This window comes from Strongylocentrotus purpuratus, unplaced genomic scaffold (assembly GCF_000002235.5).
Source record: "Strongylocentrotus purpuratus isolate Spur 01 unplaced genomic scaffold, Spur_5.0 spur5_scaffold_7, whole genome shotgun sequence".
Classification (NCBI taxonomy): Eukaryota; Metazoa; Echinodermata; class Echinoidea; order Camarodonta; family Strongylocentrotidae; genus Strongylocentrotus; species Strongylocentrotus purpuratus.
Genome location: NW_022145613.1, coordinates 6,120,519 through 6,132,822, shown reverse-complemented (window position 1 = coordinate 6,132,822; position 12,304 = coordinate 6,120,519).

Genomic DNA, 12,304 nt, shown 5'->3' with positions numbered 1-12,304 from the left:
TATTAAATTATCAAAATTTTCTCAACTGACACCTCATATTCATGCACTCGCCACCTCATTTTCGAGCAGTAAGCAGACCTTCGTAGTATGTGTCTACTTTGTATGATGTTTCGATTACAAATAGCATGCCTTTTCCCCTTTACAGTTAGCAATGAATATGTATAACAATTCTTTCGCTCGCTTCGTTCACTCGCATAATTCAGAAAGTGGAAAGCCCTCTATTGTACTATGTCGATGCAAGATCTGTGCCATGGAAACAGGTTTAAATGTGCTAATTAATAATATCTCAGACAGCTGTATCTGTTTTTAGTTTAATTCCAAATTCAACGGTTTTTTAAATTCCTAATTTAATTGTTCATTCTCTCTCTCTCTCTCTCTCTCTCTCTCCTCTCTCTCTCTCTCTCTCTCCTCTCTCTCCCTCTCCCTTTTTTGTTGTTGGGGTTGGGGGAGAGCTTGAAACACGATCCCAATTTATTAGAGTGATTTTAGAAATTACAAATCCATCGGAACCGTTGCCTTTTTCTTAATAGCACAGAGATAATGGATATGGTTTGTCCACTTTTCCAAAGAAGAGAATGGAAAGTGACCTTCATATAGCTGTGTTTGCAAAGCATTTATCTATTATGTCCTTTTTATTAATCTAATGTTGGATGATAATATCAGATACCATCGCTCCTTGGGCAGAAAGCACACCAGATGCAGAAAATCAGCGATGCATTGTTTGCTTTTCCCATTAGGTGTCTCTCTATAAATAACACCCACCTGGTTCCACTAAAATATTCTTTTAAAGGGGAAGTCGACCCCGACATTTAGTCAGTATTACGAGAAGAAGAAGACAAAAAAACATATTGGACAAAAGTTGAGAAAAACGCGATTAAAAGAAGGAAGTTGTGAATGTTTAAAACTGCAATCAATCAAATGCAAATAGACAACTTTGTGACATAATTGATCTCCTTCGCCTGTTTTCTCTGTAGGCCTACTAACAGAAAATTAATAAATTTCTCTACAGAAAATTCCAATCGTTCGTGCATCCTAGATAATTATGATCACTAAACATATATGTGTTTACACAATCTCTGTATGAAACCAATCTATTCCTTCTAAGAAAATGGAAGGCTGTGAAACTTCCCGTACAAGATAATGGGGGATGAATCATGCACATAGCTGCAAATTTGTGTTTAATTGACTAAAAAATATCCAACAAAAATCATAACTTTCTTTTTCCTATTTGGATTTTGCTCAAACTTTCACTAATCCGTTTCTCTCTTTTTTCTATTTCTATCAAAATCATAGTATAAACCAACCATATATCGGGTTGGACTAAAATAGCATGTCATGCACACACACATTTTGTTTTCATAGAACAGCTATAAAAATCAGATGAAAATCTTAAAAGCAACATTTGCAGAAACTTTCCATTCAGTATCTTCAGCGATTCAGTACATGCATGGTACAGGCCTCTTCAAGCAATTATACGCCAATATCATACAGCACAGTAGTGGCAGATTCATACACGAGTACATGTAATCGGATTAGTATCATTCTATCTCCCTTCGCCTGAATTGAAATTGAATAAAAAAAATGTCAAAGTGGGTTCAAGCTAAATATAAATACATACATGACACTGCTTATTACTTACCGCATAGCTAGCGGAACAGAGCCCCGACTTCGAACGGCGATTTACCCGCTGTACGTTCGGTGAGTGTACGATGTGTTAGTTTTCAGACTGTACACAATCCAGTACAGTACAAGTATAAATTGCGATCCTGACTTTCTCAAGAAAATGTAACCATAGAAAAGTGTTCTGTCTGTGAAACTGTTGTCACGAAATAAACTCTATACATCAGATATGCAGAGGCAATAGTGACTGTGTGGTTGTTATACTTGTATAATAATTTCTGATCTTAGAGTATACGACAGGCAGACGATGGTCGAAAAATGTTGCACTTTAGCAACAGCGGGCTATTGCTTCCCAATCGCTCGCTGTTTCGGAAGAGCGTATACGAGAGAGCGATGTACGGAAGAGATGGAGAGAGAGGGGGAGAGAGGGGCGAGTTGTTCGGAGACGTGTTAGAATGTATGTCGTTAGGTTAAACGTTGCTAGGGGATTTGCGCGTGCCTCGTTCATTTCTCGCTGCTTACTGTCAACTTTCAGGAAGGACAGAGTAATTATATGTATAGATGTGGTTATCGTTATGTTTTCTCGTATCAAAAGAAGGCCTATGTGACATCTGCATCTTGTTTCGTCCTTGATTTCATCTTGCCCATCATAATTTCATATCCATTTATTATGACGAACTTCAATCATGGAATATGCATGTAGTGAATGATTACGTATGGGCATAGTTGATGGCGAAGGAAATTTATGTCGGTACAAAAAAAGGAAGAATTTTAGAGCGGTGACGGCAAATTTCAAAATCTGATGACCCTTTCTAAAGCTTTCTGTGTTATTTGCTTTTCGGAACATTTTTCCTTCATGGACCCTAAATAATTTAACATTGTTTAGCGACGCCCTAGAAATGTATACATAGTGAGAAGGGTGATGATGATGATGATGACGATGATAATGATGGTGATGACGATGATGATGATGGTGATGATAATGATGGTGATGACGATGATGATGATGGTGATGACGATGATGATGATGATGGTGATGACGATGATGATGATGGTGATGATGACGGTGGTGGTGATGATGATGATGATGACGATATTGTTGACGATGATAATGATGGTGATGATGATGATGAGAATTATGATAATGATTATAATGATGATGGTGATGACGATGATATTGATGGTGATGATGATGATGATGGTGGTGATGATGCTGGTGATGATGATAATGATGATGATGATAACGATGAGGATGGTGATGATGATAATGACGATAATAATGATGGTAATAATGATGATGATGATGATAATGACGATAATAATGATGGTAATAATGATGATGATGATGATGATGATGACGATGACGATGACGATGACGTTGGTGATGATGATGAGGATTATGAGGATGATGATAATGATCGCGGGGACTGGCGTACCCTTTCCTCCGCTGGAAAATCTGGAAATGCCACTGGTTATCTACTATACTATCAACAACCGTTTATTTCTGGCACGACCTGCATATTACTTACATATTCCGTACTTGGTTATCCTCGGTCGGTCGGTCGGTCGGTCGGTCGTTCGGCGAGCACGCGTTTCGTTTCCTTCCTGCCAGGTCGAATGTCAACAAGAGGTCGTTGCACTTAAAGTGTGTCCATATGGGGTGTCTAAAAATGCAACTAGAACTTGATCTGCAACATCTCAAGAGCACTCATGTATTCTCGATGAGACTGCGTAGATAAAGTTGGAGTAATATCTCCTATTATTTTCCTGAATTTCAAAGGATCGAAACTGAAATAATAAAGTTATAATCCTTTTTGTAAAACGTAACCTTTTTCATACGTTTCAAGGATATAACGCGTTAAAAAGCTCCAATGCACAATATGCATGATTTGTGATTCGTGTACGCCTGGGGCCTGAACATTTCCTGACAAGCTCTTATAATATCAACTGCCATTCTTGTTACAAAGGGAGTATTTAGAATAAATGTTAATGTAATTTTACACAAGTATTAATATAAATTAAGATAAAAGCAAGATTTGTTGTTCTCCGTTACTTCTCACCCCCCCCCCCTTCCCCTCTCTCTCTCTCTCTCTCTCTCTCTCTCTATCTCTTTCTCACATTTCAACCCAAGAAAAATCCATCTTCTAAAGTATGTGCCCTTGTTTTGAAGGAAAAAGCCTATCGGAAGACCTATTCCTATGAACATTTTGGATTTTACAGTGTCTGAAATTTCTGTGCATATTTTATTACAGGTATATGGGCTATTTTAAGTTAATTTTTTTATTCGGTCAGTAGCGGGAATCGGGTGGAGATGACAAGTCTCTTGCTCCAAGGTAATTTCTTTGTTTTGTTGACTGTCAAAAGAGGAAATGTCATTAAATCACCTTGATATAAGGGTAAGAAAATCGACAATACCTCAAAAAATGTTATACTAGTTAAATACGTTTTCCATTCTTCAAAAAAATACGATTTCGTCGACTTCAATGAATTAAGTGCTATAGCCAGTGAAGTTACGGTAATGAGGTGGACGATTCATGCTTCAAGACGATTGGAATTGGAATGGACAGTGATCTTTCAGGCGCCAAATTCTGATCAAAAATTAATTCACCATAGACATTTCTCGACCCCGAGATGTGTTGGGCAACAGAAGCCCCAAGGCTTACAAATTGAATAGTGACAAAGGGATTACAGACATAGTGATTTTAAAAGTGATATTTCTGCCGGTAATCGCAATGTAGCTTTATAATTGGCATGTTTATCACAATTTGGTTAACTATAAAACTGCTGATGGAGACTATCTAATTATTTCTGCGACTGGAATTGGTTTATAATCCCCGTCAGCATACTCGTGCTCGGTTTCGATTTCACGGTTTCATGTGCCGCATGCATTTACACCCAGCAAACCAAAAGGTAAAAACAGGGGAAATACTCAAATAATCGTTCTTTATTCAACATTTTTTTCTGTCAACCCGACATACATTTCTGAGTTAACGAAGTATAGAAAATCAAGATGGACAAGGGTAAAGAACTGTTCTGTGGTTCGCGGACAACGAAAACGTTTCCATGGAAATGCAAGATTAGAGCCTCTTTCTGTCACTACCGTCACTTCGTGAAAACAAGGACGAATTAAAGGTAAAGACCAGTATTGGAAATGCCCCAATTTCAAAAAATAAAATGGAAGCTCTCATTACCAATCATGTGAAAGAATATGTTTTGACTAATACATGATGATACAAAATTTGCCGGGAAACCGCCTACTAATTCATATATTTGGTAAATTTGTTTCTCTCATGGTCTGTGAGAGATATAGGGTAGTCCCATATACATATTTCTGTGTATAGTGCTTGTAACTTTACGAAGAATGGGCCAAATTTCTTATCATTTTGATGATTCCAGAACCTTGCAGATGCTAGATGCTAGATGATCAACCTTTTCTAATCGATTCCACAACGTTTCTTTCACAATGCAATCGCATGACCATAACTGGTCTTTACCTTTAACAGACAAGTATGGTAATAATATAATACATGTAGTTTCAAACTAGCTAGACGTCATGAATACGTCAAGCAAAATTTTTTTTTTTTTTTTTAATCTTTTTTTTTTTTCTTCAAAATTTCCAGCTCAAATTGCAGATTTTTTTTTTCAGGTTTGCAGAATTGCTTTGTAGAGAATTCATCAAAGACAAATACCTGATTCAAAAATGGATGAAGGAATCTCTCTCATACTTTCTCTCTCTCTCTGTCTCTCTCTCTCTGTCTCTCTCTCTCTAACTCTCTCTCTCTCTCTCTCTCTCTCTCTCTCCCTTTCTTTCCTTCTTTCTATGCAGCCGCATCCTCCAGAGGCCAATCATTTAAACGCTGATGCGGAGTAACTCTCAATTCTTGATTAACCCTCGAAGAAGTAGGACTAATTTCAGCTCGTTTTTAAGATGAACCACACAGTCCCCAGTGGGGTATAGGCCTATCATAATAAGTATCAGAAATGGAAGCAATGGCAGTGTAAAACATGACATTATCCTGCCATGTGAATGTATAATTTTTTTCTTTTTCTTCACCTTCTTCTTCTCTTCTCTTCTCTTCTCTTCTTCTTTTTCTTCGTTTACTTCTTTTTTTAAATCTATAGTTTCATGATCGGGCGGGCGATGATTAGTGTTTGCTGGCCTCATGGTCGTGATCGAACGATGTGAACTCTTGAACGAGAAAACGAAGGCCTCTTAGATCTCGGCAAGACATTTTATCAAAAATATATGTTCTCTACCCCGTATTTTAGTTTCCATTATTTGTTTGCAGAGGGGCTTTTCCACATGGGTTAATAGGTCTGAAGCTTTTTTGTGTTCACTCCTTTTTTCTTTTTTTTTTCCTTGCTTGTCAAAGAAATGCTATAACCTCTGTAGAACTTTGCATTCTTGTACTAAACAAGAGCGCAATAGGACACTTAAGAAACAATTATCAGCTCCGCTGTTGCTTTGCGGTGGACTATATAGGATATAGGTCTCGTCTTGAGTAGTTCATCGTCAGTGCCTGCGGGCCTCGAGCGGGGCCTCACTTTAGGCGTCACGACTTGTCTTCGTCAATGTGAAGCTCAATATTCGTGCGAATCTTGATCGAGGCCCACGTTGTCTGTTCTGCGGTTGCATTCATCAGGCGCGTACGCAGGGGGGGGGGGGGGGGGGGGGGGGGGGGGGGGGGGGGGGGGGGGGGGGGGGGGGGGGGGGGGGGGGGGTTTGGGGGGTTAAACACCCCCCCCCCTTTGGAAATTTTGGGTGTGTAAAAAAAAAAAAAAACCCCTAAAAAAAACCCCCCCCCCCCCCCCCCTTTTGGATTTTTTTTTTTTTTTTTTTTTTTTTTTTTTTTTTTAATTAAAAAAAAAAAAAAAAAAAAAAAATTATTCCCATGGCCGACCTAAAAAAGGTGACCTTACCCCCCCCAACGGAGCAAAATGTCAATTTCCAAATTTCGAGACCAAAAAAAAAAAAAAAAAGTGTCCCCCCCCCCCCCCCCCCCCCCCCCCCCCCCCCCCCCCCCCCGAATATCTCGTCATGTCGTCAAGTAGAATGGCACTTTAACGCTTCCGTAGATTTGAGAATGTCAGTATGAATATTTCACCGCATGTCTTCAGTTTATCACTTGCATAAGACCCCGTATTTCAAAAGAAATTCGAACTGAAGGGCTCTGTTATTTCAAACAAGGTACTTATTTTATAAAAGTAAGAAAAAAGCAGGGTATCTGGTTTTTAAAGAACTTGAAGGAAGCAAAAACAACGATTTGAAAAAAATAGAGATAATTACGATTCATTGGATTCATTAGCGTTTATACAGGGAATTTCCCATGAGATTCAGATTTATTTTACTTCTACCCCTCCCTTCCTCCTCCTTTCTCCTCCTCAACTGGGAGAGCTTGAAAAGGTACTCCGGAAATTCAATTCAATTCAAATCATGTTGGGAAAGTTGCTGTCAGGAAAATATCGGTCGACACTCCTTTTAATAGCCATGGATCCTCCCTAATAATATAGCCTCTATATTCGACCAACTGATTGGGCAAAGCAATACCCAAGTTGGGAAAATGTTCGGTCATATACTGACCCTAATGGCGGTCATTTTTATCTTTTTTTTAAATGTGCTATAGGCGACAGCACCTCAACATGATAAAACAGCTGATGGAAAATTTGTATTAATGTCAAGGGATGGGTGAAAGACGACATGTCGGGAAGGACAAACCGTGACAGCAGATGGCCATTTTCACTTTCAATGGGATCAATACTCAGGCTCAGCTGTACGGATGTGCATGCAACATAAATCAAAGAGATTGCATGCATTACATGCAGTTAAATATTTAATAATTCATAGCTTCCAATTAATCTTGTACCACATTCAATTGGTATATTGGTATATAGTGATACGATATATCGAATTCACCAAGACAAAATATACAGTGTAGCCTACAGTCCTGGGGTGGTATTCTGAACATTGTTGTAAGTTTTGTGTTATCTTTTGTTGTATCTTCCAGAGATAACACAGCGCTAATATTGTTGTAAGTTGGTATTCTGAACATTGTTTTATCCCTGTGTTATCTCTTGAAGGACCGCCTCTATCTTATCTTTGACCATTGATGACACGCCCATTTTTATGGACCCTACCAATCAAAATCTATTTTATATAAGCATGATAAGTAGATCAACCAATAGGAATACTTTATGCCATATCTGAAGATGCGCCTAGCGCATACTAATCTTGGGCGTAATTAGTTATTTGAGCACTTATTACGCGCGTCATCATTATACGCTGTTGAATGTGGATCATGAAGACAAATCACGCTTTCACTATATTGGTTAAGATGAGAGCATTAAAATAGTCCTATCCTAGCATGTAATATCTTAGAAAGTTCTCATCTGTGATGTTTCCGGTCAACACACAATCTTCTTCTAACTCGTCTATTGGCACGAAGTTGGTTCTGGGCAAAAAATATTGCCGCCATTATATCACCACGAAAGATACAACAACCCCCTACCTGTTGTAAATATTGTTGTAAATACCATGCATGTGTCTGAAAACATGTCTTCCTAGTTTGTTGCAATATTCCACTTTGTTTGTAATAAATGTAAGCTTCGTAAGACACATCAATAGAGGGGAGAGTGAAGCGGACAAGAAGCGGGTTGATGAGATCAACTATCTGATGGAGTTGGCAGCCAGCGAGAACAGATGGGGCCTCATCATCAACAATGATATCAGCGAGCAGCATCTCGGGCGTGATGGCGTTCACCTCAACAGAGCCGGTCAACGAATCTTGGCAGGCAACCTGAAACACCTCATCAACAGTGCTGACCAATCGACAACACGAGGCCATGGCTGGACTCAACGGTCGTCCGATCAAGTTACAGGCAGTGAACCTGGAGCAAGGCGGCATCAAGCCATCTACCGAGAAAACCAGAGTCTTCATTCTGATGAGGAAAAAAGCAGCCCCGTAAAGTCCTACGCCGAAGCTGTTTCTGGGAGATCTTTGGATTTCAGTGCAGTCAAACAGAGGTCACGACTGAAACCAGCCTTCAGACCATCCAAGGTGGACATGAAAGACTGGGCGAATTATCTTCAATTTGTAAGAAGGGTATTGAATTAAGTGAAAGTTTGACAAAATCTAGTGATGATCCGAAAATTATAGTTGACGGTCGAAAATATAAGTTCCCTTGTGGGAACTGTGATAAGCCAGTCAAATGTAATCAACACGGCCTTCTGTGTTCTTATTGTAAAAAATGGTTTCACACTAATTGTCAAGCTATCAGTTTTTCAGAGTACCGCAGGTTATATTATGAATGCCCTGATGAGAAGTGGAATTGTTTAACATGTTGTCTGCCATCTTTTTGTGAATCAATATTTACTGACGATTGTTTAGAGAAAGAAAGCCAAAACGAGGATAGACTAAAAGAAAACTATTTTAAGGTAACGCGCGTTACACCTGAAAAGCAAGCGATAGCAAGAATAATTCAGCCAAACCTCAAAGATGAAAACACTTCTCTTTTTCAAGAATTTGAAGAAAAGTTTAAAATTAAAGGTCTTCATTTTTTACACCTCAATGTGAGGTCTATTCTAAACAAGATATCGGAACTTAGAATTCTTTTTAAAAGAAAAAGGCTGTCTATTATTGCTTTCACTGAAACATGGTTAAACAATTCCATAAATGATGAAGAAATTGAAATAGACGGATATAAAATCATACGCCATGATCGATCCTCTGGCTCTGGAGGTGGTGTATGTTTCTATATCAAAAATGATATTGCATTTAATATTATGGATGCTATAAGTACTGGAGATACGGAATCCCTGTGGATAAATTTGCTTATACCAAGATCAAAACCAATTGTTGTTGGCGTTCTGTATCGACCTCCGAAAAACAATTTGTTTATCGAGAAATTGTCCAATATTCTTGATACATTAAAAAAGGATGACGAAATAATTCTTTTAGGAGACATGAATATTTGTCTTCTTCGCAAATCGCCACTGGCTAAAAAATATATTGACTTGTTGAGTCTTCATGGGTTTAGTCAACTCATTAAAGAGGCAACACGCGTTACACCTACATGTTCTTCTCTATTGGATCATATTGGTTGTACCAAAGAAAATAAAATAAGTCAAAGTGGTGTCATTGATCTAGGTATTAGCGACCATTATTTTACTTTCTGTACACGGAAAAATGTTAGACTGGCTATAGGTCATCACAGGACTAATGATATCAGATCCATGAAAAAATATACAGAAGAGTCTTTCAATCTTCAACTTTCTGTTGTTGATTGGTCACGAATAACTGACTGTACAGATGTAAATGAGGCATGGTCAATATTTCAACATGTTTTTATCTCAAATTTGAATATGATAGCGCCACTGAAGCGGATAAGAATAAAACAAAGATCAGAAACTTGGGTGACTAAAGATATTCTTTCCCTAATTCAAGAGAGAAATATAGTATACAAAAAATGGAGGAAAAGAGCAAAAGATGAGAAGCTCTATAAAAGATACAGAGTATTAAGAAATATGGTCCAAAGAGAGGTGAAAAGGGCTAAACTTGTTTACTTACAAAACAAGATAGAAGAAAATAAACAAGATTCGAAAAAACTTTGGCAGAATCTAAAAAGCTTAGGATTGAAAAATAAGAAGCGAAAAGAACAAGAATCTGTCATTAAAATTGATGGGGAATTATGTCATGATAAGATGGCCATCGCTGATGAATTCAATGCTCATTTCACAAATGTGGCTGCCAAATTAGTAGACAAACTCCCCCCTTCCAAAGACTTTTTCAGCGCAGACAATGATTGTATTCGTGACTTTTACGAAAGAAAAGGTGTACGTGAAAACAGCTTCGAGTTATTACCAATCAGTGAACAATTTGTTTTCAAAGAGTTACGTAAGTTGAATGTATCAAAAAGTACTGGGTTAGACTTGATTCCAGCTAAATTTCTAAAAGATGGTGCGAAGGTTTTATTTAAGCCTCTAAGTTACTTAATGAACCTATCTATCTTGACGAGTACTTTTCCAGAGGATATGAAAATAGCAAAAGTGACTCCACTTTATAAAAAGAAAGATAAAACTGATGTTAGCAACTATAGACCTATTAGTGTTTTAAGCGTAGCATCAAAGATTCTAGAAAAATCGGTCTGTGTTCAAATTGAAAGATACTTCAAAGAAAATGATATAATTTATGAATTTCAATCTGGTTTTCGACATGATTATTCGACTGAAACATGCCTAATTCATTTGACTGATTATTTGAGGAGAGAAACTTCCCAAGGGCGCTTTGTTGGTATGGTGCTCCTTGATCTGCAAAAAGCTTTTGATACAGTTAATCATTGCGTCTTATTGAAGAAGTTACAACTAATGGGTTTTGATAAGGCAAGTTTAGATTGGTTTAGATCCTACTTATCTAATCGGCACCAAGTAGTGGCCATTCATGATATTCGTTCCAAACTAATGCCTATAACTTGCGGTGTTCCTCAGGGAAGCATTTTAGGCCCAATTCTATTTTCAAGTTATATAAATGATATGTGTATTTGTATAAAAGACTTTAAACTATTATTGTACGCAGATGACAGCGTACTACTCTATTCAAATCCTGATCCTAAATATATTGAGGAAAAGCTCAGTGAACAGCTGTCTACGTGTGTCGATTGGATGACTGATAATAAGCTTTCTTTACACTTGGGAAAAACAGAAAGCATTTTATTTTGTTCTAAAAGTAGTTCTAAAAAGTCATTTGAATTCAAAGTGACACACAATAATCAAGCAATCAAGAGAAAAGAGTCTGTGAAGTATTTAGGCATTGAGTTGGCTAGCGCAATTTCATTTTCATCTTTAGTAGAATCAGTTGTAAAAAAAGCAAATTCTCGTCTGAAATTTTTGTACAGATATCAAAGTTGTATGGATTTAAAAGCAAGACGTACACTCTGTTTTGCTCTTATTCAATGTTTATTTGACTATGCTAACCCTGCATGGTATAGTAACATAAACAAGTCAGATCAAAAGAAGTTGAAGATTATACAGAACAAAATGGTGAGATTTATCAACTGTTCTGGTCCAAGAACTCATGTTGGCTACAGCGAACTTTCTAAAGCTGGTTTTCTTGAAGTCGACCAAAGATCAAAACAACTCGTATTGCATCATGTGCATAAAATATACCATACTAGGTCGAATCATTATATTCGATCCAACTTCGATCTTGTTACTGACTTACATGATTATAATACAAGAAATAGACGATTCAACTTTAACTTACCTGAAAGAGTAGGTAGTATTGGAAATTCGTTTTATTACAATGCCATAAAACATTGGAATTCCCTTCCCAATGGTGTAAAAGAAATAGGAAACTATGATCATTTTAAGAGGAAATTAAAGGAATACCTAATACTTGACAGTCAGAGAAGAGAAGTGAATGACATGTTATATGATTGAAATTTTTATTCTTCTGTCGGTTCATACTTTTTCATGTTGTATATACTTATGTTTTCGTACGTTATAGAATTTCTACAAATTCATCATTATTTTCCTCTTCTTCCTTCTCCTCTTTTTCTTCTTCTCCTTCTTCTTTTTCTTCTTGTACTTAATATCATTTCTATCATCAGTTTAATGTTGTTATTATTATTATCTTTAATAAGTAGTTCTTTTAATTTTCTTATCTGTCTGTAAATATTACTATTTTAACTT